Here is a 23,410-nt window from a genome sequence, read left to right on the forward strand (position 1 = left end):
TCTCTGCCTACATCTACGCCTGCGCTAGCTTTGTAACTAAATTGCATGATGCTTTCACTCTATTTTTCTCACTCAGACAGTTCCTTTTCTAGGATCCAATTGTTTTATGGCATTCCCCTATGTAAAAACTACCAAGAGCCTCCACCTTCTTATAGGATTCTGTCATATAACCCCCTTCCCAATCTGACCAGTTTGTGTTTTCCTAGTATCATCCTCCTAAGATCCTTTCTGAGATCATGTCATTCTGTTTCCCTTTGATTTTCCACATTGATGTACTCGTAGTTTCCTCAAAACTGCATGTCATTTTGCATCTCTTAGCATTTCCATATCTTGTTACCTGCCAAGAATGCCTTACCCTGAACCCCACTCTCATTTACCCAGCTAGTTTCTATTTATTGTCTAAGATCAGGTTCAGATGAAATCTTCTCTTTTATATTTCTGTGTCCCTACAGCATTGAGTGTTAATACATTACAGTATTTTTCATGTTAAATTCTAGCCATTGTATAGTTCTCTCTCACTAGACTGTGAGCTATTCATTTATATAATCCCACCTTCCTATGCATTTCAACCATCTTTTCTTCAATCCCTAGCAGTAGCTCAGTTTACTCAAAAATTAAATTGAACTGTTAAATAGGAACGACCACAATTTAAATAAAATATTTAAATATTTTAAATGAATAATTTTAGAATAAAACATTGAAAATTCTATTAATTTTTATGCTAATTGACCAGTTTATTTAATAGAAGAGTTCTCAGTTATTTTCCTCAAATACATTTCCTAAATAAGAGCAGCTAAATTATCTTTTCAAGTTATGAACACCTGAAGTTCTTAAGTTGAAAAATTTGGATTACATTAATGATCCTATAAAACGGTCATGTATAAAGTTAATTTTTAAAAGTTTGTAGATTAACAAAGTGGATCCACTGACATTTGTTAATTTTCTAGCTAGTGAACTACACTTTGTAATTCAATTAAAAATTTTTTTTTAACTCCAAACTTTCAGTGTCTCTGGAGTGCTCAGCTATAGTGTTAAGAAAACATATACATAGTAGCTCACTTAGCTTGCCTTTAAGTCTCAGTTTTTAATTTTTGAAATTATCTTAAACAATATACAGACTATGGTGTCTTGCTACTGTTTTTCAAGTATTAATGGAAAAAGAAAGAAACGGCCAAAAACTTCAAAGACCTGAGCCCTTTAGTTAGAAAAAAAAATCAGAAAATGTTCACAGTTATTTGAGGTTTATCTGGTTTAACTGAAATTATTTGAGTTTTACTGTCCTCTTGTTGATTTTTCTTCTTTTTTTTCCAACAAGATTACTCTGGAGAATAGGAGTCCTCGATACCCAATTTTAGTACCTCATCTTTCCTCTACCTGCAAAAAAAGATTTTTAAAAATGCTGTTTGAGCATTTTAAGCTTTTTGGAAAATAGCTTCTGAATATCCAGCATTAGTTTTTCACTTCTCTTTCTTTAGACAAAAATGAAGAGGAATGAAGAAAACTGCCGAAGAAGAGTTAAATCATCAACCTTTTCTGAGCCAAACCCTGGGCCTCTTAGTTTGGGTGAGATCAAGTATCAGCACAACATTTTCTAATTTGTGTCCTTTAAAAGGGTTCTTTTCAGGACACTGTGAGGAATGTGAGGTTTGGCCTCCTTTTTCACGTAGGAAGTGCTGAAAGGAACACTTTATGCCTTTTATGACTATATGTTTCATGAAGAATTTTTAACTTTGTCACTGTGTACAACTAGAATAGTATTTATTAACTTTTAGCTTGAAATAGGTGTGTGCATCCCCAGCCAGGCCCAGGCGCCACTCCTCCGTCAGGTGCTCGTACATCCATCTCCTTTATCCCCACCATCTGACTAGTTACCACTCCTATTGGTTTCCCATTTGAAATGCCTCTAAAACACACTCTTCCTTACCAGGCCCTATCTTTTTCTCCTCACTCCTTGTTCTTGTCGGTTTAAATCATTCTTCACACAGCACTTGCTCATCTTCACTCCTTTTCCAAAATGTCCCAATTTATCATACAAATCGAAACGGTGTTGCCTAGTTTACAAAATGCTCCTTAACCAGCTCCTATTGTCTACACCCAGTCTTATTATTACTGCTCTTTTGAACCTACTCACACATTTCCCTTTTCCCAAAGTAGTGAATTTTGACACATACTTCAGAATCAGAGCGATTTGTTAAAAATCATACATCGCTGACTTCCAACTTTTGGGTCCCAGCCTGGGAATCTGCATTTAAGTGGGTTCTTCCAAGTGATTCTTATGTGCATTTAAATAGAAAGCCTCTGCCCACTTGCCTCTCCTGTCCTCACTGACTCAGCTTCTCTTTAAATTCTAGAAAACATGCCTCTCTGCACGGGATGAGGTCTCCAACACATGTTCACTTACACGCTTTCTGATTATTTGTGTTTCTGCAACTGGAGTATAAGCTCCCTGAGGCAGAGTTCATGTTTATGTTGTATGATGAGGCAGAAAGATCACTGGGCTGGAGGTCAGACAGGCTGGCTTCTATTGCAGTTTCTACCTATGAGGGCAAGCCTGGGCTCCTACCATCTCAGTTTGCTCATAAGTGAGGGTGAGAACTGGCAGTGATGGTGTCTAAGTTCCTCTGTGTTCTAAAAGCTGCTGTGTCACAGTTGTAGAAAGACCAAGAGCTTCAACTCTTAGCTCTGCCATTAGCTCTTTAATTTTAAACAAGGAATAATTTCTTCAAGTCTTCAGTGGGGGGATGACATATACCCACTGAGGTTGCTATGAAGACAATATGTGTAAAGTGCCTGGCATAATGCTCATATGTAATGATGTTTGCATATTATTATTCCTTTTTCTACCACATCTCTCCTGGTGCTGGATAAAGACGGGCTATGACTTATTGGAAGATTGTACTCTTTTCAGACACTGTCCTCTTACATCGCTTTCTATTTGTAGACAGTTTAGTTTAATGATAAAACATGAAATTGATTAGGTTCAAACTTGGCTCCACTACTTAACTCAGTGACCCTTGCGCATGTTATTTTAACTTTTTGAAATGGAAACTCAAATACTGTCTTTACTATAAAGTTGTTGTGAGGTTTAAATGAAATAGCACATTTAAATGCCCAGCCAGTGCTTAACTCAGAGTGGATGTTAGCTACTGTTAATACTTTGGCCTAGAGTTAGCCTGATTCAGATGAGAGCACAATGCTCTGAGACTCAAAAGACCTACGTTCGAGTCCTAGAATAGCCAATATCTCACCTGATTTTGGATGGGTTATGGTATCTGCCTAAGCTTTAGTTTCCTGCTCTACAAATAGTGCTAATAATTACCCATTCTGTAGGGCAACGAAAGGTTCAGATAAGGAAATGCATGGGAAAGTGTTATCATAAGGTAAAGAGCTACACCAGGTATTACTTACATTTATTGTCCTTATCTTCTCTGTATCCACAAAATGAAGGAATTAAATAAAATAATAGCCAATTACTTTATTGTTGATTAAAATGTTCCAGGTTACAAGCATTTAATCCTCTCACTTAATCTTCACAAAATCTATTGCATATATTATAATTCCTCTTGTACACATGTCGAAATTGAGGTTCAGAGAAGCCAAATAATTTGCTCAAGGATTCACACCCAGCTGCAAAACTGGAACTAGAAACCAGGAAGATCAACACCAAAGAGCAAACTCTCAACCACTCTTAGATTTCTAAGATCCCTTCCAGCCAAGCAATCCTGTTCTCTTGGTCATAGGTCTTCATGAACAGGTTGGATCTGGTGGTTGGAAAAACACTATGGGAGCTTTCCAGTTGAGTGGGAGAACCCCTGGAATTTTAGAACAAAACCAAGTCACAATCACATGTTTACACTTTGACTTCACTGCTGGTGCCCGATTCTTTATGGTTGGAGATGGAAGCTCCTGGGACCCTGCAGCCCTGCCTGCATCTTCATGGAGTAAAGAAAGCACAACTATTTAGTTTCCTCACAGAGAAGACTGGCTCCCTTCTCTTCTTAATTTTGTCAGTTGCATTTCTTTGTTTTTTGTCTGGTTTTATTTTTGAGACTGGGTCTTGCTCTGTTGCCCACGCTGCAATCCAGCGGCACAAACATAGCTCACAATAGCCTTGACATTCTGGGCTCAAGTGATCCTCTGGCCTCAGTGTCCTATGTAGCTGAGACCACAGGTGTGCAACACGCCCAGCTATTTTTTCTTTTTTGGTAGAGATCAAGTCTCACTGTGTTGCCCAGGCTGGCATATGGATTTTATTGAAAGTATACTCTTTTTTTTTTAAATTGTACTTTAGGTTCTAGGGTACATGTGCAGATCATACAGGATTGTTGCATAGGTACACACATGGCAATGTGGTTTGCTGCCTCCATATCCCCCATCACCTACATCTGGCATTTCCCCCCATGTTATCCCTCCCCAACCTCCCCACTGTCCCTACCTTGTCACCTGCAACAGATCCCAGTGTGTGATGCTCCCCTCCCTGTGTCCATGTGTTCCCATTGTTCAACACCCACCTATGAGTGAGAACATGCAGTGTTTGATTTTCTGTTCTTGTGTGAGTTTGCTGAGAATTATGGTTTCCAGATTCATCCATGTCCTTACAAAGGACACAAACTCATCATTCTTTATGGTTGCATAGTATTCCATGGTGTATATGTGCCATATTTTCCTTGTGCAGTCTATTGTTGATGGGCATTTGGGTTGGTTCCAGGTCTTTGCTATTTTAAGCAGTGCCACTATGAACATACATGTGCATGTGCTTTACAATAGAATGATTTATAATCCTTTGGGTGTATACTCAGTAATGGGATGGCTGGGTCAAATGGAATTTCTATTTCTAGGCCTTTGAGGAAGTGCCACACTGTCTTCCACAATGGTTGAACTAGTTTACACTCCCACCAACAGTGTAAAAGTGTTCCTATTTCTCCACATTCTCTCCAGCATCTGTTGTCTCCAGATTTTTTAATTATCGCCATTCCAACTGGCATGAGATGGTATCTCAATGTAGTTTTGATTTTCATTTCTCTAATAATCAGGTATGATGAGCATTTTTTCATATGTCTGTTGGCCTCATATATGTCTTCTTTTGAAAAGTGTCTGTTCATATACTTCGCCCACTTTTGGATGGGTTTGTTTGTTTTTTCTTGTAAATCTGTTTTAGTTCTTTGTAGACTCTGGATATTAGCCCTTTGTCAGACAGGTAGACTGCAAAAATTTTTTCCCATTATGTTGGTTCCCGGTTCACTCTAATGATTGTTTCTTTTGCTGTACAGAAGCTCTGAAGTCTAATTAGGTCCCATTTGTCTATTTTGGCTTTTGTTGCCAATGCTTTTGGTGTTTTAGCCATGAAGTCCTTGCCTATGCCTATGTCCTGAATAGTTTTGCCTAGGTTTTCTTCTAGGGTTTTTATGGTGTTAGGTCTTATGTTTAAGCTTTTAATCCATCTGGAGTTAATTTCAGTGTAAGGTGTCAGGAAGTGGTCCAGTTTTTGCTTTCTGCACATTGCTAGCCAATTTTCCAAACACCATTTATTAAACAGGGAATCCTTTCCCCATTGCTTATTTTTGTCAGGTTTCTCAAAGATCAGGTGGTTGTAGATGTGTGGCATTGCCTCCAAGGCCTCTGTTCTGTTCCATTGGTCTGTATCTCTGTTTTGGTACCAGTACCATGCTGTTTGGATTACTGTAGTCTTGTAGTATAGTTTGAAATTAGGTAGTGTGATGCCTTCGGCTTTGTTCTTTTTGCTTAGGATTGTCTTGGCTATGCGGGCTCTACTTTGGTTCCATATGAAGTTTAAGGTGGTGTTTTCCAGTTCTGTGAAGAAGGTCATTGGTAGCTTGATGGGGAGGGGATAGCATTGAATCTGTAAATTACTTTCGGCAGTATGGCCATTTTCATGATATTGATTCTTCCTAACCATGAGCATGGAATGTTTCTCCATCTGTTTGTGTCCTCTTTTAGTTCCTTGAGCAATGGTTTGTAGTTCTCCTTGAAGAGGGCCTTTACATTGTTTGCTAGTTGTATTCCTAGATATTTTATCCTCTTTGTAGCGATTGTCAATGGGAGTTTGTTCATGATTTGGCTCTCTGTTAGTCTGTTATCGGTGTATAGAAATGCTTGTGATTTCGGCACATTGATTTTGTATCCTGAGACTTTGCTGAACTTGCTTATCAGTTTAAGGAGATTTTGGGCTGAGATGATAGGGTCTTTTAAATATACAATCATGTCATCTGCAAATAGAGACAATTTGACTTCCTCTTTTCCTAATTGAATACACTTTGTTTTTCTTGCCTGATTGCTCTGGCTAGAACTTCTAATACTATATTGAATAGGAGTGGTGAGAGAGGGCATCCTTGTCTAATGCCGGATTTCAAAGGGAATGCTTCCAGTTTTTGCCCATTCAGTATGATATTGGCTGTAGGTTTGTCAAAAATAGCTTTTACTGTTTTGAGATATGTTCCTTCAATACCTAGTTTATTGAGAGTTTTTAGCATAAAGCGCTGTTAAATTTTGTCGAAGGCCTTCTCTGCATCTATTGGAATAATCATGTGGTTTTTATCTTTGGTTCTGTTTATGTGGTGGATTACGTTTATAGACTTGCATATGTTGAACCAGTCTTGCATCCCTGGAATTAAGCCTACTTGATTGTGATGGATAAGCTTTTTGATGTGCTGTTGCAATTGGCTTGCCAGTATTTTATTGAAGATTTTTGCATCTATGTTCATCATGGATATTGGCCTGAAGTTTTCTGATTTTGTTGAGTCTCTGCCAGGTTTTGGTATCAGGATGATGTTGGTCTCATAAAATGATTTGGGAAGGATTCCCTCTTTTTGTACTGTTTAGAATAGTTTCAGAAGGAATGGTACCAGCTCCTCTTTGTATGTCTGGTAGAATTCAACTGTGAACCCATCTGGACCTGGACTTTTTTTGGTTGGTAGTCTATTAATTGCTGCCTCAACTTCAGCCCTTGTTATTGGTCTATTTAGGATTTCAAGTTCTTCCTGGTTTAGGCTTTGGAGGGTGCAAATGTCCAGAAATTTATCCATTTCTTTCAGGTTTACTGGTTTATGTGCATAGAGTTGTTTGTAGTAATCTCTGATTGTAGTTTGTATTTCTGTGGAATCAGTGGTAATATCCCATTTATCATTTTTATTGAATCTATTTGATTATTCTCCCTTTTATTTTTGATTAATCTGGCTAGCAGTCTGTCTATTTTGTTGATCTTTTCAAAAAACCACCTCCTGGATTTATTGATTTTTTGAAGGGTTTTTTGGTGTCTCTGTCTCCTTTAGTTCTGCTCTGATCTTAGTTATTTCTTGTCTTCTGCTAGGTTTTGAGTTTTTTTGATCTTGCTCCTCTAGGTCTTTTAATTTTGACGATAGAGTGTTGACTTTAGATCTCTCCTCTCTTCTCATGTGGGCACTTATTGCTATATATTTTCCTCTAGAGACTGCTTTAAATGTGTCCCAGAGATTCTGGTATGTTGTGTCTTCATTCTCATTGGTTTCAAAGAACATCTTTATTTCTGCCTTCATTTCCTTGTTTAGCCAGTCAACATTAAGGAGCCAGTTGTTCTATTTCCATGAAGCTGTGTGGTTCTGAGTTAGTTTCTCAATTCTGAGTCCTAATTTGATTTCATTGTGGTTGGAGAGACTGTTTATCATGATTTCTGTTCTTTTGTATTTACTGGGAGTGATTTATTTCCAATTATGTGGTCAATTTCAGAGTAGATGTGATGTGGTGCTGAGAAGAATTTATATTCTGTGGATTTGGGGTGGAGATTTCTGTAGGTGTCTATTAGGTCCACTTGGTCCAGATCTGAGTTCAAGTCTTGGATATGCTTGTTAACTTTCTGTCCCATTGATCTATCTAAAATTGGCAGTGGAGTATTAAAGTCTCCTACTATTATTGTGTGGGTGTCTAAGTCTTTTTGTAAGTCATTAAGAACTTGCTTTATGTACCTGGGTGCTCCTGTATTGGGTGCGTATATATTTAGGATAGTTAGCTCTTCTTGGTGCATTGATCCTTTTACCATTATGTAATGCCCTTCTTCGTCTCTTTTGATCTTTGTTGGTTTAAATCCATTTTGTCAGAGACCTAGGATTGCAACTCCTGCTTTTTTGGCTCTCTGTTTGCTTGATAAATCTTCCACCATCCCTTTATTTTGGGACTATGTGTGTCCTTGCACATGAGATGGGTTTCCTGAATACAGCATACTGATGGGTCTTGACTTTTTATCCAATTTGCCAGTCTGTGTCTTTTGAGTGGGGCATTTGGCACATTTACATTTAAGGCTAATATTGTTATGTGTGAATTTGATCCTGCCATTTTGTTGCTAGCTGGATGTTTTGCTTGTTAGTTGACGCAATTTTTTTCACTGTATCAATGGTCTTTACCATTTGGTACATTTTTGGAATGTCTGGTACTGATTGTTCCTTTCCTTCTTTAGTGCTTCTTTTAGGAGCTCTTGTAAGGCAGGCCTGGTGGTTGTGAAATATCTCAGCAATTGCTTGTCCATAAAGGATTTTCTTTCTCCTTCACTTATGAAGCTTCATTTGGCTGGATATGAAATTTTAGGTTGAAAGTCCTTTTCTTTATTGATGTTGAATGTTGGCCCCCACTCTCTTCTGGCATGTAGGGTGTCTATGGCAAGATCCGCTGTGAGTCTTATGGGCTTCCCTTTGTGGGTAACCCGACCTTTCTCTCTTGCTGCTCTTAGCAATTTTTCCTTCATTTCATTTCAACCCTGGTGAATCTGAAGATTATGTGCCTTGGGGTTGCTCTTCTTGACGAATATCTTTGTGGTTTTCTCTGTATTTCCTGGACTTGAATGTTGGCCTGCCTTGCTAGGTTGGGGAAGTTCTCCTGGATAATATCCTGAAGAGTGTTTTCCAGCTTGGATTCATTCTTTCAATCACATTCAGTTATACCTATCAAACATAGATTAGGTCTTTTCACATAATCCCATATTTCTTAAAGGGTTTGTTCATTTCTTTTCACTCTTTTTTCTCTATTCTTGCCTTCTCATTTTATTTCATTGAGTTGGTCTTCAATCTCTGATGCCTTTTTTTTTGCTTGGTCTATTTGGCTCCTGAAACTTGTGTATGCTTCATGAAGTTCTCGTGCTGTGTTTTTCAGCTCCATCAAGTCATTTATAGTCTTCTCTAAGCTGTTTATTCTAGTTAGCATCTCATCTAACCTTTTTTCTAGGTTCTTAGTTTCTTTGCATTGGGTTAGCACATGTTCTTTTAGCTCTGAGAAGTTTGTTATTACCCATTTTCTGAAGTCTGTTTCTGTCAATTCATCAGATTCATTCTCCATCCATCTTTGATCCCTAGCTGGTGAGGAGTTGTGATCCTTTGGAGTAGGAGAAGCATCCTGGTGCTTTGGAGTTTTCATCCTTTTTGTACTGGTTTCTTCCCATCTTAGTGGCTTTATCTATCTGTGGTCTTCATAGTTGGTGACTTTCCAGTGGGGTCTCTGAGTGGACGTCCTTTTTGTTGATGATGTAGGTATTTCTTTCTGTTTCTTAATTTTCCTTCTAACAGTCAGGTCCCTCTGCTGCAGGACTGCTGGAGGTCCACTTCAGACCCTGCTTGCCTGGGGATCACCCTCGGTGGCTGTGGAACAATAAGGGTTGCTGCGGAACAATAAGGGTTGCTGCTGATTTCTTCTTTTGTTATCTTTGTCCCAGAAGGATACCTGCCAGGTATCTGCCTGAGCTCTCCTTTATGAGGTGTCTCTTTGGGTATATAGGGGTTGGGGAACTGCTTGAGGAGACAGTCTGTCCCTTATAGGAGCTCAAGTGCTGTGCTGGGAGCTCCCTTGTTCCATGCAATGCTGCTGGGTAGTTACTTTTATGTCTGCAGCAGAACTCATAACTGCCTCTTTTCCCAGGTGCTCCTAGGAAGGTCGGCTTTATTTGTAAGTTCCTGTCATGCTGCTGCCTTTTTTCACAGATGCGCTGACCCGCATGGAGTAGACCAGTCACAGTCTGCCAGCAGAGGCATTGTTGAGCTGCCGCAGACTCTGCCCCGCTGCTGTGTGAACTGCCTCAGTAGTGGCGGACTGCCTCAGTGGTGGTGGTGGCCGTTTCCCTCACTGAGCTGGACTGTCTTGGGTCCAGCTGCACTTGCTGCTGCTTGTTTTGTGGGGGTGGTAACCGCCAAGCCAGATCATCTGACTCCCTGCCTCAGCCCCCTCCGTTTCAGTTGAATGGGTGGCTCTGTCTCCCAGACCTTCAGATTTGTATGAGTTTCTGTGTGCCAACCCGCCACTGGCCGAAACTGCCGTGTATGGCGCTTTTCAGCCAAGAGTCTCCTGGTCTGTGGGCAGTGAAAATTTGTTTGGAAATACAATAGGCACTCACCCTCTGCGTTATTCCTTCTGGGAACTCCACTCCAGACCTGTTCTTATTCGCTCATCTTGGATCCTCCTCTGAAAATTTATTCCTCCCTCGGAGGCCAGCCTGTGGGGACAGATGGGCTACCGCTGCCGCCGTGTGAAGGCTCTCCAGTCTGGCATCGCTGACAGGCAGTGGAGGGTTGGGCTGAGGAGGGAGCCGCCCACCACGAGGACGTGGGCTCTGGGTGAGGTGTGAGGCACGGGTCCTGGCGGTCGGAGGGCAGATTGGTGAGGCGCCGCACAAAGGCATGCTGGGGCGGGCTGTGCAGTGTTGAGAGGTGAGGCATGTGTGGGAGGTGCTGCTGTGGTGTACGGGGGTGTATTTCTTTATTTAAATATAAATCTAGTCAAGCTTTCTTCTGCTTCAGCTTATGTAAGCTTAACACCTTTCCACATCACATCACGACTGTGACTATTTCTTGTGACGCCACATTTTAAATCTGGCATGTGTTTGTGTTAAGTAAGTTACTAAAACCCCATTCAACAAAACAGACTTCTGAAATCTTATATTTTCTTCAGTGATTTTGCCAATAAATTGATAATTAAGTGCCCACAATACTCCTTTCTCTACCTTTACCTCGTCTCACACACGATGGTTTTTAAAAGTTCTGGTGTCTGGTGATGTGCATCAGTGCCGAGATATAATATCTTCATCTGACTTTTGAACAACTATAGGTGTATTTATGTGGTTTTTCACACATTTACTATAAAACTTGGTAGCTAATACAAATTATAGTTGGTACATATGTAGCACTTGTAAATCTGCCAAGTGCTTTTACATATATTTTGTATCTCAACAATATTATTTCCATTCCATAAAAGAGGAAACTGAGGTTCAGAATGGTGAAGGGCTCTATTCTAGATCACAAAATAGAGTTGTTGGGACTTGAATATGTTTACTGAGTTCAGGTCTCATATTCTTTGCATTACACCACTCTCTCTATATATTTTCTAATCCCTAACTGGTCTAACTTGCAAAATGAGTTTATGTAATTATTGCGGAAATTCCTTATATTGACATAGTGTTTTATAATGTACTCATATCTCATTTGATCTTTACAACAACTTTTGAATGACATTCTTTCTCACAGATAAGGAAACTAAGGTTCAGGGAAGCTAGAGGGCTTGCCAAAATTTACACAGCTAATCAGAAGCATAACCTGAATTATATTCTCCATGGTTTTTATACTCTGCCACACTGCTGGTTGTGACTTGGATAAAAAGATACTTTAATCCCCATTTATTTTATTAAAAAAAGATAGGGAAACCAAAGATTAATATGGAGAAATCAGTCACCATCAAATCACATTTGCAATGATATCTTTTCTTTTAAAGTTCTGTAATTGAAAATATTCTTTTAAACATCTGTTTTAAAATTTAGGAATTATGATAGGGATTTAAGTTAATGATTGAAAAATGTCACTCCTTTTTTCTTTTAAGAAATGAGAGAGTTATTCTATTATCATATTCACAAGATAGCCCAAAATAGGCTTTTGATTAGGATTGCAATTAAGCAGATGACTGAAGACATCTGAAATTTATATTCTTTTGCTAATTAATTAATTATTTCAATCATTAGTCAGCAACTGCATTGTACCAAGTGCTGTGCAACAATTGCTGCATTAATTATTACAAAAGAAAATTTGAAATACATTTATAAACAAACCAAAATCAAAGGTGGAGTTAGGTTGTTCGGCTTCCAGTGCATATGGGATTAGACTTTATGTCATTCTTTATTATTTCCACGAAAATAACAATGTAGATTAGCATCACTCCAGCTTAATTTTATTTAAGCAAAAAGAGGAAAAAAGTTCAGTTTGTAGGTGGATAGTCTTTATTCCTCTATTTTATAGCGATATAATTTCCTCTTCCTCCCCCCTCACTTTGTTATCTTTGGGTGGGTGCCTAATTTGGAGTTTATTTCCATTTTTAAAAATTCTATATTGTACCTATAAGGATAAAGATATACATGAAATAAAATTACATTAGAAATTAACTTTACATTGTTGCTTTAGAGATTTGAAATTTAATTTTTTAAGAGAATTAGAATTTAATTGATTAAGGGAAGCAGGAGAGGGTATTTGGCCCATATGCCATATGCTAATCTATACAACCAGGAAAACATACCAATCTAAGTTAACAAGAAAGAGAGCCTGACAGTGAGTGGGATAGTTTTAAGAGTGCGTCCCATTGAGGTCAGAAAGGCACGCATCAGCCAAGGTCAGCCTGCTGGCTCTCAGCAGCTCTGTGTGTCTCCTGTCATGTTATCAACTCTGCTCCTTACCCTACCTCTTAGGCTTCCACTCAGTGCAGAATCTAAGTCCATAATTGCACAATTTGAATGAGAAACAAACAAGTCCTAAGCAAGTCCCTATTTATGCAATTTAGGAACAGCATCTCTGGGCGATTCCAAGCACAACATTGGCCAAAGGAACTTGTCTCCATTTTCACTTGATGTCGATCGTTTTTTGCTTGTGTAAAAATTTTGATTTCCACATTTACCTGTAGAAGGTAATAGACTTTTACTTGAGCTGACATGCTAAGAATTTCTGTAAACTAACATTGAGGTTTTCTGTAAATATCAAATGTTACCTGTGGAAATGGAATACTCTTAACTCTCACACAATGTAGTTAATTCATGGGCCTTTTCCAAGACTATAATGCTGGAGACTCCTCATAGCAAAAAGTGATTTCTTCATTGAGAATCAAGAAAAACATTCATGACCCCAGAGCAACACTTCCTTTTTAATGAGAGAATATTTCTCCTTTGACTATAACTTTAATTAAACTCTATTAACTTTAATTTAACTTAAGCTATTTAAATAGTTCAAATGCTATTAAACTCAAAGAACATATTTTTAAAAAGGTATTTAGTTTCTGGGCATTTTTCCTTAATCTCACACAGCCTTAATTACTATCCACTTATTGTTAAGTATATCATAAAATAAAATATAATGTATAAACTGCATTAATCTCCATAAAAGCAAACTTGAGGCAAAGCCATAAACTAACCAAAATCAGAGGTACAATAAAAAGACAAAGTACATAAAACATCTTCAGACACTTGGACCTCCATGGATGCTGAAAATATTTTATTGCATTTCTCTATTATTTCCCTAGAAATGAGAACAGACTTTTCATGTATGGTACATTATTATGTAATATTCTTATTCTATTATCTGATTTGTTTTCTTTTTATCCAGCCCGATTTTAATGTCTTTTTCCCAAAGTAGAGCTTCTCTGACTCTATAATAATTTTCAGAAATTTGCCAAGTCATATATTTTCCTTTCATAATTACTTGAATAATTACAACACCCTGGCACATATTATTAACCAGAGAAACAGGGTTATTGAACATTTGCGATTATGCAATTTTTTAAATCCATAGGAAATTAAGAAAATTCTTTTCATCAAGCAGAGTATAGCTTGAACTCTATTTTCAATAACATTGCTGATTAAATCTCACTAAATAAAAATTTTCATTGTCATAGAAGCTATGAATGTTAACTCAGAATATAGAATCTTTGATTCTTGGATTGAAATCAATTTTGGATGTCTTCAAGTTCAATTTTTCTATGGCTTCACTAACAGATGTTTTATTGAACATTTTCTAATTTGCAGTACACACTTGTTAATGAGACATTGCTTAAATACCTCCAGGGATGTAATGTTTACCATCAGAGAAAGCCTCCTGTTCTAATGCTGAACAGTACTAATGATTAGCAGATAACTCTTGAGCACCTGATATGTGCAAGACATTCTTCTAGATGTAATGTAGAATACGAATTTAAATCAGAGCTTACTTTCATACATAAAGTGCTTACATTCAAGTAGAAGGTATCAGAAGTCTACACTGAAAGTTGGCATGATTGGACCATAATATATACACTGTTCACTTGCCAGTTTAGATTTTATATGCTCTGACCTCCACTAAACAGTTGAGACAATTGCTTGCTCATAAGGACAGGGATGATTCCATGCCACACATCATAGCCTTTACTTTCGACTTTATCTCTCCTAGGTCCCCCAAGCTGCATCTCTAAAGGAGATAATTTGTATAATCATTGCCCAGCAACTTTTAATTAACAGCATATATGCATAGGTGTTTGGGAATTTGATGTGGCACTTCTCAGAGGCTCTTGTGGCTGACTGCACTTTCAGTTCCTTGTCTCATAATATATGGGCAAACAGTCTCCACCCACCTGTTCAATATAAGATTTCAGAACATTCTGGCACAGGTGCCAATCTAGCCTCAGTGTTCCAGCCCTGCTGGAGCCAGCAAAGCCAAGTACATATTTCATGGAGAATAGTCAGTCATAAATATTATGGGGAAGTGAATGAAAGTTCTCTTTTGAGAGGGTCCATTTTACTATTGGAAATTGCTTCTGGTAAAGGCAAGAACGATCAACCTTTTCAAATATGAAGATCACTTTTAACATCCAAATGCGAATGTCCAGTCATCTGTTAGCAGTTATACTGTTGGCATCTCTTGATAAACTAATAATAACAATCACAATAACATAAGTTAAACATATTGAAATACTATCATGTTATTTTCTATTTTATTGATTCTAATCTTTTTTAAAAACAGTGGCATTTATGCTAGTGAGACATATTATTCATTCCAACTGTTAGCAGTGCTTGTTGTTAGTAGCTTTATTTAACCCTGGTAATAATTCCATGTGCTCCTGGGGATATGTATTTCATAGAATTTGAACCAGATGATGCTAACAATATAATATGGACACATACTATGCAAACTGACTATACACATCATCTTCTTTAGTCTTCAAAACCACTCTATGGGCTTTGCACTGTCACACTTTATTTTATGGATGAGGAAACAGGCTTAAAGGGAATGAGAAACTGCCCTGGTCATAGAGTTATAGGTGACAAAGCTGGGGTTTGGCTCTAGGCTGGTCTGTCTTAAGGGTCCCTACTCTGTAATGATGCAGTGGCATTGCTCCAGCACCAGGAAAGTGGTTGCAAATAAAGGTAAGAAAGTCTGAGGTGGCTGAGAGTAAGAACCGAATTCACAATTACCACCAACCCCAGCCCAGCTGCCTCTATTGTGCTGGCTGATAATGTTAATCATTCTTCAAACTAAAAGGAATTGAAAGAAAGGTAACAACAACAAAATATTTTATTTCAGTTTCTTAAAACAGCCACTGAATTAACTTAAATTTTGAGTTTCAGGTAATTTTACTCATCGATACAAGTTTGTTTACTTAGTGATTTCGAGGTGTACATCTGCAGTACGACAAGCATCTAGGTTATCTGAACACATCCCTTGGTTTTATCTTCTAACCAAAACAAGATTATCATATAATTATTAACCTGGGTCTCCCAAATGAAAACAAGGACAGTAAGAAGTTTCAATTATAATAAAGTATTTGATGTTTCAAGGATCATAAAGAGAAGAAGCAAATGAAATAGGAGTTAAGAGGAAGGAGGTGTTATTTTGACCTTTCGGAGAAAAGTTTATGGAAAAATAAGTTGGCATTTTTCTTGTACGTTGAATAATAGTTAAGCTTTGGGAATTTAGTGTTGATAAGGGGATGGGCCGCTAGATAGAAGGACCTTTAATTTATCATCAAAACCAGGACCTATTGGAGAGTAAATGGGGACACCCATTTAATAATTACAGCAAAGCAACTGAAACACTGGGACTGTTCTGGGTAAACTGGCATGTGGTGGCTCAAACTATAGGGGAAAGGGTAGGATAGCTAGCTCTATTGGCTACAGCAAGGAAGGAGACTAATAAAAAATAAAATAAGAAAAGTGCATTGGAATCATATTGTGAGGCCCGTCAATGTCAGGCAGTATTTTATGGACAATGTCTAGTCACTGAAAATTTGTGACTAGGTGGATATATGATATAAACAGAACTGTCTTCCAGAGAGATGAATTTGACAGTAGAGAGTAAGATGAATGGAAGAGGGAAGATACTCGAAATATTTACCTGATATGCCCATGATTTCTCTTCCATCGACAGCAAGACTTTCTTAGAGAACTTGCCTCATCCACAGTGAATACAGATAGCACCGTGTTCTGTGTATCTTTATTTTTCCTGGTCACATCTGATAGAAACAGTGGTGGACATAGGGCTTTTGTTGGTCCAGTGAGGTATTTTCCTCTCAAAAATTTGGAATTGGGACCAGAAACTCGGCTGTTAAACTGTGGAAATCCATCCTTGTGGAATTCTTGAGGTGGACCAGGAGCAAAAGGATGAGTCTAGCAGGAACATAGCAGTGTGTGAAGAGAGACCAATGTGTGAATGTGCAAGTGAAGCAGATATGTGAGAACAAGTGAGTGTGCATGTGTGAGAGGGAGAGAGAAAGACAGAAACAGTGAGAAAGAAGGGAGGGTGGCAAGAATAGGAGAGGAGGGGAGAGGAGGAATGAGAAATGTTGCCTAATGGCTTTGCGGTCCTGGAATAGCTTTTGTACGTCATGCTCTATAACGTTCCTCTGTGTTGCCATCATTAACAATTTTTGTTTTAATATAATTTGATTCGGTTTATATTTCATGAAAACAAATAAGCTCTAAGATAAAGTAGGAATAGTTCCCCAGTGAGTCCCATCCATTGATTCTAGATCTGCATTTTTGAACACAAAACAAATCTCTTCCTTCTTATAGCCCTTTAAATATTTTAATACAGGCATTACTGTTTCCTACAGTTTCTTCTTCAGGCTAAATATTTCTTTCTTTAGCAACAGCTGTTTCATCATCTGTTTCTTTTTAAAGATGACGCTTAAAATTGAGCACCTTATTTCAGAAATCTTCTAACCAGTACAAAAACTGTCAAGCTATGGCCTCACAACCCTTTTTTCACTTTGCATCTCTTGGCTTCAGAGGTAAAAAAATTAAAGTACTTACTGTCCCTGGCTCTCTTCCAGCTATGGGAGTGGGGGTGCAGAGGACTTGTAGCATGTTTAGCTAGCATGTAGGAAGATGCCCCAACAATATTTCTTACTGAATAAAAGGACAAAAATTTACTCGGAGAAGAATCCTTTATTTTTTTCTTGTCTAGGGTAAGGACAAGATGCTTAAAAGTTGATATGGTTTGGCTGTGTTCTCACCCAAATTTCATCTTGAACTGTAGCTCCCATAATCCCAACACGTTGTGGGAGGAACCCAATGAGAGGCAATTGAATCTCGAGGGTGGGTTTTTCCTGTGCTGTTCTCATGACAGTGAATAAGTGTCACGTTATCTGATGGTTTTATAAATGAGAGTTCCCCTGCACACACTGTCTTGCCTGCCACCATATAAGATGTGCCTTTGCTCCTTCCTCACCTCCCACCATGATTGTGAGGCCTCCCCAGCCATACGGAACTCTAAGTTCATTAAACTTCTTCTTCTTTATGAATTACCCAATTTCAGATATGTTTTTATTAGCAGCATGAAAACAGACTAATACAAAAGTGTAGTTCTGCTCATGCAGTTATGACAATGTGTATAGAGGGAGCCTGGGCCCTAGATTCTGTCACTGAGCTAGCATAGCCTCTATGGACTGCCATCACCACATTGCTTGTTGCAGGAAACAATAAGCACCTCTTTGTTTAAGCAATGTAGTGCATTCTTCATAACTTGCATACAAATCGTAGTTATAAACTTCCTAAAGCCTGGATAAGATACTTTTTGCAAATACGACTTAAGATTATATGGGCTTTTAAATTATCCATATCATATAAACACTATGATTCATTCAATCCTAGTGAAATTATGCCTAATTTTCAGATGTGTCTTCTGTGATAAGTATTTGTAATTTCAAATTGTAAAACACAAAAATAATTTTACTCTATTTCCTAAGACCTATTTGGTATACTTGCTTTTGTTCCTATACTATTAAAAAAAGAAGAAAAATCAACATCTAATAAATTGATATAGAAAAACATGGCAGAAAATTTGCAAAGTTCTAAGGCTGCATTGTAGAGCAGGATAAACAGAAGAATAAACCAGTATTTAAACACACTTTTCTTCTTGTAAGGACAATAAAGTATATTCTCCAAGTTAAGTAAAGATAAAGCAGGTTGAGTGAAACCATGTTTTGAAGTTATAATTAGCACAATTTTAAGGTCTATAAATGTTTGCTACTCTTATCCTACAATGACATAGAGTGACTCTAGTCAAGTAGAAGTAATGTTGTGTGTGTATATGTTCAGTTTAAAGAGTGTTCAAAGTGAAGTCCTTCCCAACGCTTGTTCCATGTGGTTTATGTATGACATGAGTAGATGTAGAAATTCGCCTTCCCAGAAAGGACAGCCAAGGAGACCTGATGTCAGGGACCTCTCACTCCTGCCACCATAATGTTTTCTAGAAATCTCATTGCTTAGAAGCTACCTAGGAAGAAAGGAGAAGGTGAAGGCATGGGAGATACCAAGAAAGCATGTATGCTTAAACAGACCAAGTTAATCTGCAGAAGGCTAAGCTTGAAACAGAAGTAGATTATATTACTTAGAATGAGTCTTTTTTCCCATTACTGTTCGAAGAAATAGGGGCTCATAATTAGATTTTATTCCTAATATAATTACATCTTAAATTATATCTGATTGATAAATTATATCTGATTTATATATCACTTTAAGTTCAGATACTTGATTTAAGAAAGTGACATGTACAAAGTCAGATGAAACTTTGAGAGGAAAGAGCTCATTTATACAGGTATTGATCGACTTACCACCTATGCAACTTACGACCATTCGACTTTACGACCACAATTGCTAGCCACGACTCCTCCGCGTCTGGCAGCGCAAACGTTGCCCAGCTGGGCGTACGACAGTGCGGGCCAGCTTCCGGCAGCACTACCATCTCCACGTGCATATAGCCTACTCAACTTATGACCAAATCGTGTTACGACCGGTCTGTCGGAACCAATCATGGTCGTAAGCCGAGCACTACCTGTAGTTGGGAACTTAAAAGGTGACATTTGAACAAAGCCATAAAGGATGTGTATAGTTTTTAATGGGATAGGAAAGGAAGAGTGAAGAAGGATATTTTAGAGGCCTGAGGCTGGAAAAGAGGAACAGGACCAGCAAGAGAGAAGCAAGAAGCTTGTTGGTTGGAGGATATACATGTTGACAAAAGCATAAAGTTTCAAAATTGGAAAGGACTTTAGAAATGTAAATTTTTGAAATCTAGTCTTCTCATTTTATGAATGAGAGTTCCACAACATCATGCTCACATTGGTGGTGAGGCTTAGTCCTGGCTCTCATCACCAAACACAGGTGAGTTCTTGATTTCTACAACACCCTGCCAGAATTTCAGAGAGGAATAATGAAGGCTGTTATTTTGCTGGCTCTGCTAAGTCATTGAATGTTTATGAGAAGAGGATTTTAAGAAAATCAGTCTGGTTGTAGAGTAAAGGGAAAGCCTGAGGAAAGAAATAGGATAGATTGAGGCCCAAGAGAAGTGCAGTTGTTCAGCGAAGAGGTAACAGAGCTAGCGTATAGCAGTTGCAATAATTATAATTTTTGAATTATAACTATCATTTCTCACTAGGTTATTTATTGAGGTTCTCTGGTTTTCTAGTGACTAGAATAGTGTTCAGAAACCTTGAATAGGCTGTTTAATGAAAGAGTGAGTAAACCATAAAGTTAGTGGCCTTAGAAATGCAGAAGGAAGTATAAATGAAAAAAATATATTTTTGTGTCCCTTCAAAGTACTTTTGTGTCTCCTTCAAAGGAGAAATGTTGAGTCTGAAGGAGAAATGTTAAGTTAATTTGTACCTACTGGGTTTGATGTAGAGCAGTGTATTCTACATGGATTTCCCAATCAGGCCATTGGAATGTGGACCTGGAGCTGTGAGAAAGGTTAGGACTACAGATTTATAGATCTTGATAAAAAAAAATCAGAAATATGGTGCCAGTGATTTTAAAGCTCTACCTAGGGCTCTTCACATAACTAGCAAAATGGAAGCTGGTCCTTCTCTCCTCTCACCAAAGTGGACTGTGCCCTGCATCGGATATTTAAAACTTTCCCCTCTTATATGCTGACCTTGCTCTGTTTTGTTTTGTTTTTGTTTTGTTTTCTGTTGTAGTATTTTCAGCACACATGTGAAAGTTCAGTAATCTTAACTCAGCAGTCACAGTCAGCTAGATTCTGAAACTGAATAATGCATGGGTGTGGTGCTATTTACTAGAACAAGTGGTTTATTTTATTGCCTAAATTTCAAATCTTTTAATATGTTTCCTAAGAAGTCATCTGATTTGAAAAATTATTGCAAAATATAAAACTGAAGAACAATAACTAAACCTATGTCAGCCAGTTGAAATGAATTATTGTGTATCCGTTTTTTTAGAATACATTTACTAGTAGGAAATCAGCATCTACCAATCTATACTAAATAAGTATTGAACAAATATTTAAGTTATTAGTTTGCAGAAGTGCCAGCATTGCAGTTTGCATGACTGAGTCCTGCTCTTGATAGGGAGAAAAGAAAGAAAGAAGTGAATGAAATGAATAGTAGCCCATGAAGAAAGTTCAAGGAAAGGACCGTTTTTGTATGTTTTTTAAAGATGGGAGACCTCACATCAGCAACAGCATTACACCTATTGTCACATCCCAGATGTTTATTGTGTGGAATTAATGGCAGCAGTCAGTGGAAATATTTTAGGCTGACTTTAACTTCACAACCCCCAGACAATGGATAAGCTGAGAGGCTTCACAGATCATCCTTTGAGAACCACCAGTCTGATGGCATCAACATTGACCTTGATGTCAAGGGACTTGCATTCTTGTTATGGTTCTGTCTGTGGCTAACCATATGTCCTGGGGAAAGTCATTTAGCGTCTGCTTTGGTTTCCTGTCTGAATACCTGACCCTTCCTGCTTTACGTGGATGTTGCAAAATGAGTGGAGAGAGGGTATGAGAGAATGCTTTGTATTGTTCTAATAAAGGTGCTCTGTGATTCTAAAGGATTGTTAATAATTCATCCAGAATAAAGAGTATAAACTGAGCTGAACAATAAATAGACCTGATGAAAGCGCTTACAGTTTCCTGCTTTGCATAACACAAATCTCTGCCTTGGCTGCTGTTAGCACCAAATGATTCCAGTTGCTTGTTCCAAAAGTTTAATCAGTGATTTTATGTGATGGCACATTTGGTAATGTTTGAAAGAATGTGTGTAAAGATGAAACAAACATTATCTGGGACAAGTTGCTCCAAGGATAGGATGTTTATAATTAAGAACAGTATTTTACACACCACCACCACCACAAGCACCCAAACAACTGATTATACAATGGAACACTAACCAAGTGTCACCTGATGTTGGATTGTTTCGTTTAAAGATTAGTCCCATAAACAGCCAGCAATAACATTGTTTGCTTATAAAGGACTGAAATATCTTGTGTCAAATCTTTAGTTTGTAGCTAGTAACTTAATTGATCTCATGTAATTTAAAAGTCAGAAAATCTGAGGAAATAAATATATGAGAGGTTGACCCCAAAATAAAAGCCATGCAACCTAAAAACTCTCAGCAGTTAAATTTATATTGAAGAGTGATTAAGTGCTGGGATCATATAAGAGGCTGTAATTTCATCAGGAGGTATGAAAATGGCTGTGTTCATTTTTCAACTCAATTAAGCAGATACAATATTTTCCTTAAAAAGGAAGATGAAATTCAACTGTTAGCAAGTCGCAAATAATTCCAGTTGGCTTATGGTGGACTAAATAGAAACTGATTTTTAAGAGTGAATAAAAATATTTTTATTGGATACTTTCTACAATATCACTGAATCTAAAAGTTTGTGATTTATAGGTCAACTATCCAAATTATATAAACAGGAAAATTTTCTCCCTATGTCTAGTCCATTAAAGAGTTAAAATGAAATTAACACCCTGACTCCTGCCTTCAGTTTAGCTCCATCTCCAGCTGCTCCTAAGAAGCCCAGCCATCAAGCCAACTGTGACAAGGTTTCCAAAGCTGCTGTGATTTGGTAGGGGGTCCTCTCTGTCTGGAATGCCCTTCTCTTTCCCTATCTGGCTGACTCCTGCTTAGGTTTAGAGAATCAAATCATCATTGCTTCATCTGTGTAGACCTCCCAAACTTGTTCTTTTCATCTCTGCTGCATCACAAATGAGTCTGTCCTCTTCCTTTATGTCCCCAGAGCTTTATACATTTGTCTTTATTTTACCCTGTATTAACTTTTCTACACTTGCCTAGACTCCCACTCCTATAAAGCCAGAGATCAATAAGCTATATTTTCAGTTTTTGAGCAACCTTCTTCTCTTTGTCACTATCACACACAATTTCCTTCTGCAATTTTCACCTCACTTTCTTCTAGATCTACCCAGTGTTACAGACTTTGGGCTTGTTGCTTCATCTTAGTGTTCAATTTAGCCTTTCAACCACTTATGCATTTGAACTCAATTTTACTCTGAAGCGGATCTTTCTGCTCAATCCACCTTCATTGTAATTTCCTAGTCTAGCCTGAACTCTGACCTCTAGCACCTAAATTCTACCGTAGATCTACTGGAATCCCAGTAGGATAGGGAGGGAGGTAGAAAAGGCAGTTAAGGCATAGCTATAATAGCTAGTTACTTGTCTGTCTTCTCCAATTAACTACAAGTTCCTTGAGGGCAGTACTTTTGTTATTTTCATTTGGCATCTAAAAGACCTGGCACAGTTCCTAGTACATCGTGAATGCTTGATAAATGTTTATAAAATAAGTAAAATTTATGTATTTATTTTAAAATTAATAAGTGGCAACTAAATAAAATTTTGTAAATAAATTTTGTCACTTAAGTTAAAAATACATAATTTTTTTTATTTTATTAAATAAATAAACTTTATTTACTTGCCATTTATTAAGTGACAAACTCGGACCATGGTATTGCTTTGATATTTTAATCAGTCCATGAGGAAATTTATTCTTCAACCAGGAGTAGCTTTATTTACAAGGAAGCCAGATGAAAGTGTATAGATATATTGGTCCAAACGAAGACCTCCTCTTTCCTCTCTCTGTTGTTTGACAATGCAGGGGCATTTGATAGCTCTGAGAAAC

Source organism: Cebus imitator, unplaced genomic scaffold (genome assembly GCF_001604975.1).
Source record: "Cebus imitator isolate Cc_AM_T3 unplaced genomic scaffold, Cebus_imitator-1.0 Scaffold96, whole genome shotgun sequence".
In the NCBI taxonomy this organism is placed as follows: Eukaryota; Metazoa; Chordata; class Mammalia; order Primates; family Cebidae; genus Cebus; species Cebus imitator.